The following is a 6,000-nucleotide window of genomic DNA, read 5'->3' as shown; positions in this document are numbered from 1 at the left end:
AGTCTGTTAAAACAGACACAGAGAAGACTCAGCAGAAGTTTCAGATTAGCCTGTTGAGCCTTTTATCGTTTTGTTAAAATCATTTTTAATATGCTTTTTGAAAAATCATGATGTAGGTCTGTGTTTATGAGCTCATTAACCTTTTTTTCCAGAGGTAAGTGACCTTAAACAGAAAGGCCACTACAAGCATATGATTTATAAAGTATGCTTGATGTCAATCACAATATAAAGTATTTTTTACTTTTGATATTTTATGCACAGTTTTCCAGTACAACAGTTATTACTGCTTCTTGTTTTTTGGTTGGGTTTTTGTTGTTGTTTTTTTGAGGAATAGTTTGAAAAATGTATCCATCCCATTGTCAGTTTCAGCTAATACTAAATAATTTTTGGTAATATAGTTGATGTTTATTTAACTATAGAAGTCATAATATTTTACAAGTATTCAGCCAGGAATAAGTGCAGAATGGCGAAGATGTCCATGTAGAGTGCAGACAGGCAGCGTAAATGTTTTGTTTCTGCATATATAGACAATGTACACCACACTTGTAAGAGTCATAGTTTCTAAGTTAAAGCACTTTTTTTGGTCAGTTTTTAACCAATAAATCATTAAACTGACGTTGAAGATCTTGGTGGCTGTAAGCCAATTTCAGTGGATTACATACTGACAGAATGATGGCATGCACGCGGCACAGATTTGGCAGGTCCCGGTTCAGGTAGCCCAATTTAGTCTCACATTCAATGTGATGTTACTAAAGACAAAAACTACAATAACTCCTGGACCTGGGATATAGAGTATGTTTGGGGAGTGTGATTGTGTGTACAGTGTCTGTTTCTGTCTGTCTCCACGTCGGGTGAGTGCTGAATGTTTGCTTATGTGTAGGGGGTGGGAATGCACGTTTGTGCCTGTGTGTGCCTGTTTGTCTGTGTCTATATGTCAGGTCGGGTCTCAGACTCCACCTCTCTGGGAACATCTCCAGCTCTTCGAGGTATGGAGACCTATCTCCCCTCACCACACTCCCTGCCGGTGGCTGATGCCCTCAGACGTCGGTGGTTCTTGGTGTCTGGGGCTGGGAGCTCATGTATGTACCGGCTCACTCCTGTTGGCGGCTTGGCGGGGCCTGGTGCCTGTGGCCCGGCTGGGCCCCTTCTGGGGGTGGGGCACCCTCAGGCCTCTGGGCCTGGGGCTCGGTCCTCTCTGGCACAGCTGGCTGCCAGGCTGCCATGCTTGCTTCTTTTTTCCCCCATTTGTATTTCAAATGCCTAAACACTGTTTTTTTTTTACCAAACACATTTCCAGTTTTCCAGTTTCCAGTTTTTTGTGTGTTTCCACACTGGCTGCCAGCAGAGCCCACGGACATGTCACTGCAACCCCTTCTGGCCTCTGCTCTGTGGCTGCTGGGTGACCCCTCGTCTGGGGCTTTCCTCAGCTCTTCCCAGGAGGGTGGCACAGTTGCCCCTTTGGTGGTCCTCCTTGGGTCCTCATACTCTGGGTCCTCTGGATGTCTGGAGTTTTGATCTCCTCCATACCTGCTTCATGCCCTGGGGGACGGGGCTATGGCTCCCCACACTCCCTAGCAGATCGTTACATGGAGAAACCTTTTGAATACAAGCGTGCTGATCCACACAGGTGTACACACAGGTGTTCACAGACACAAACTACACCTTTCTTGGCAAAGCACATTGTGCGCTCTCTATCTTGCGTGGTGCACAATAACATTTAATATTTAGTATCTATTGTTAAAAACAGGGCATAATGACTGGATTTCTTGCTGTAGTGTCGAAAAGGACACTAGTTTGTTTTACAATCACTTATATCATAGTGATACACATGTAAGGACATGGCAGGCCTCTAGTACAAGTGTCAAATGCAGTGTATTAGCACCAGGAGCTAAAGAAAAATCTTGATAAATTATGCACTTTTCAGGAAACTAGGATATCAGGAAACTATAGAATAGATTAGAATAGAATAAACCTTTATTATCCCATGAATGAGAAATTTGGGTGTTACACAGCTCTTATAGCAAGAGGAATATAGACATAAAGTGGTCCTATAAACATAAGCAACCAAAGTTCTTATGCCTAAATAAAATTGTACAGAGATATGTATAAAATTTATATTCATAAAGTTATATTCATATTTACCAGTTACTTTACACAGCAATCTTACTTCACCACCATCTGCAGCTTTACCCAAAGCAAACACAAGCTCTTATAGCAAACATGAAGTTAACATAGAGTGGTGTGCACATGTCAAAATCTTGGCAGAGTACCCACTCTCTTTTACAGTGCTGCCACCTTGTGAGCAAAGTCTAAAACTTCAGGTGAACTTCTACAGTACACTTGAAATGTACATTAAAACATCAAATTCAGTTCAGATCAAGTACATTTTCAGGGTAAACAACAATACAACACAAAGCTCTGTTTATCAGTAATGTCATTACCACAAATTATATACATTTATGTATCAGAGTACAGGACTGGTTTATGTGTGGTTTATCCCCAACTCCCATTCAGGCCATCTTTGATCCCTACTGCAACTCCCAGAAGTGTAACAGTGTCATCATACTTCTAAAGCTGTCCTCCTCAGCACAGGTATACTGTGCTTCATCTGTTTGTCTACTCTTATCCAACAGCAGCATCCACTGAACCAAATGTGTGGTCACTGGCTGGAGCTGGACTGAACAAACCTGTGACTTTATTTCCAAAGTTAAATTTGCATAAATATTTGCACAGTTTTGCCTACACAAATGTAAAAAAAAAACAACCCCAAAACCAAAAAAACCAACACTTCTACATAACCAGAATATCTCCCAGAGAAAAATGGGAGGGGGGGCATCATTTTCCATTAGACTCATTAATTGTGCGTCCTAGCAAGCCCTCGCTATGTAAAACAAACTGATGCACCCCTGCTCAGTCCTGATCCATCATCAGTGTGTCCTACCTGCAACACTGGATTAACCACACTATTGCTTATAACGTGCAATGTGCAAACAAATACAAAATCTCCAACACATGCATGCAAGAAGGAATACTGTGCTTTATGGCACAGCTAAGGAGGAGCCTAACAAAAACACGTGGTTACATATTTACCATCTCTCAATGTATGTTATATGTATGATAAACAGCACACTAAAAACACTATAAACAGCTGTCTTGGTTTGTTGTTTTTCATATCCAGTGTCTGTGAGGATTTTTGAAAGTGGGCAAAGTGTACCACACTGTGCTGAAGCTTTGGGTTATAATTATTGATTTCTTGACTACAACAATCAATGTGACAAATAATGTGATTTTAAAAAAAAAAAACTTTTAGGTTTTTAGCTGATAATTTTTTTTATTTGCAAATGTAACTTTTCATCCTCAAGCTTTTTAAACCATGTTTATTAGTACTGGAATCCACTACACTGCCTTTATACAGATTTTAACCTGTGAATAAAACATGCTGATTAAGTGCCCCTTGGGCTCACTGCAAGACCCCTCCCATGCAGCTGAGCCTGATGCTTTTCCCAGCAATTGGTAGGTCACCAGGTAATTTTGCCTAGCCCTAAAAAAAATTATAATTGTCTTTGAGTTTCTATCCTAGGGCTGCCTCAAGGGGGGGTCCGGGTTTCCCATTTCAAGTGACGTTACACAACTCCAATTTTCCATTTCATCATTTTAGTATGGTCACTGCTGGGACCAATTTGCAATTGGAACTCATACCAAAGCCTGTTGCCCAAGGGAAATACAGCTCCTGTGGCTTACAACTAATGTGCAAACGAATCTGTAGCATCTGTACTACATCACAGTTAACGGGGATCCTAACATTGAAACAAAAATGCACAATTACCTTTGGGTTACTTTTGTCAAATGTGTTCATCTGAAGAACGCATTCTTCAGAACAACATGCATTCTGGTAATGCTGTACTTTAAAGTTTGTTAGCTCTGAAGTACCTGCCATCAGGCAAGGCAGTAAAATGCTGCCCTTGAGGATCTGCCTGGGGCTACAGACAGCTGTCAGGTCCTGGGGGACTGTCATTGCTGTGCTTTAAAGTTTGTCAGCCCTCAAGGACCTGTCAGTGGTCTGGTGCCCCAAGCATTTGCCTGCCTCGCCTGATGGTGAGCAGTGTGTCTGATGGCAGCCTCTAGCCCACACATCAAATATAGGCTATTAACATCAACAGCTCAAAGAGAAGAGTAATCAAGACATGCATCATCTTGTTATAATATGGAATGGTAACTTTAAATTGTGTACATGAGCAAATTTCAGCAAATTACATACACATTTAGTAACTACTACACAGCAACCATCCTCATTCTCCATTAATCTCTAGTTTGACACAAAGCAAACACAAAGCAAGCACAAACCCAACCTACAACAAAGGTAAAACTAAAACAATACCTGTCAACATCTTCGTGGAGTAATCACTGCCTTTTACAATTTTGCCACCTTCTGGTCAAAGTCCATAATTTCAGGTGAACCCCTACAGCACTCTGGAAATGTACCTCACAACAATCAATTCACTGCCAACCTTAAAGCAAACAGAATAAATCTTTCACATTACTCAGAAATTAAACTATAAAATTATGTGTTTGCCCTCTGGATGCTTATGCATCTTCTTTATTGCAGGATGGCAGTTGATACAGACTATTGTAAGTCACTTATAGTGTCCCATAACAATACACCTTCTTTGTTTTCTTCAGTCCACTTTGGGATCCTGGAAGAATATGATCACCCCTACAATGAAGAGTCAATTCAGATAAAGTATATTTTCAGGTTTAGCAACAACACCAGACGAATTAAAGCTCTCTGAAAATGCGAGCCCTTGTCTGAATGTATTTACTACCCACCAGCTACCTGTCCATCTTCTTTATTGCAGAATGGGAGTATTTTATGTACGGTTTATTACCACATCTTTATTCAGGCCATGACTGTGTGTCACTTGTTTGCCTGCTGTCGTCTATCAGTATTTTCTCTGGTATTTCCTCATCAGTGGATGAGGCTAGACTAAACTGCAGGTACATTTACATGAACATTTGCACAGATTTGCTTACACAAATGAAATGCTAAAAATAATCATAATAAAATAAATAAATGTAAAAAAAACATAATATGCCATCAGACTCTTCCCACTTCATTCTTGGTCCTGTGATGGAATTTTCTGTTAATAAAGTCTGCAACATGATCAGCTGTGGCCCAGCTTTTTGAATTATTGCATGCAGGAGAGCTGACACAAATCAAACATCACAGTTCTACAGTCACGACAGCTCTGTCTTTGGGACATTGCAGCTCGTCTTTTATACCTTCACACACACAACTCCTGTACCTTAGAGTTTCTTTCCCACCCGCGTTGCTGCTGGGCAGAGAGCCACTCCCAGTATCTTTCTCTAAGAAGCACCTGGCGCTGGCCTCCCTGGGAATTTTCATATAGTCAGCAGATAACATAGTTGAGCATGCTACACCATGTCATATTGACCTTCAAATAAAGGCTATGCAAAACTCTATGGTGAATTTCAAACCACCTAAATCCGAATGTTAGAATAAACTAGAATTTTTCTTCATCACAGTCCCAGCAAGCCAATCCATGCTGATCCATAAGTGAGTCCTACCTGCAAAACTGGATAAACGAAACTATTGCTTATCACTAATGTGCAAACACATGTAAAATCTGCAGCAAATGCATGCAAGAAGGATTACTCTACTTTAGAGCACAGCTAATAGGGATCCTATAAAAGACAAAAACACATGATTACAAGTTTCACACCTTCCACAGAGCATTGATATTTCACCTGATGCTTCTATCTGTTTTGATATCTTGTGTTGAAATCCTCAAAGAGTTACTAAATGAAAATGTAACATAGACACAATGCACTGCAATAAATGCTACTCTTTTAAGGTTTGTCCAACCTTTTTAGTGTAATTAGAAAAATGGGTAGAGGTGTGGTGGAGAAACATAAAGGTGTTTCTGTTCTCTGGTGCATAATCTGAGGGGGAGGAGTAACAAGAGCAAATAAAAGCAGCAA

The sequence above is a fragment of the Aulonocara sp. 'chitande type north' Nkhata Bay genome, linkage group LG11 (genome assembly GCF_057382095.1).
Source record: "Aulonocara sp. 'chitande type north' Nkhata Bay isolate Kocher_YH1m ecotype deep benthic linkage group LG11, A_spYH_male_GT1.1, whole genome shotgun sequence".
NCBI lineage: Eukaryota > Metazoa > Chordata > Actinopteri > Cichliformes > Cichlidae > Aulonocara > Aulonocara sp. 'chitande type north' Nkhata Bay.
Note: the sequence above shows the minus strand (reverse complement) of the source record.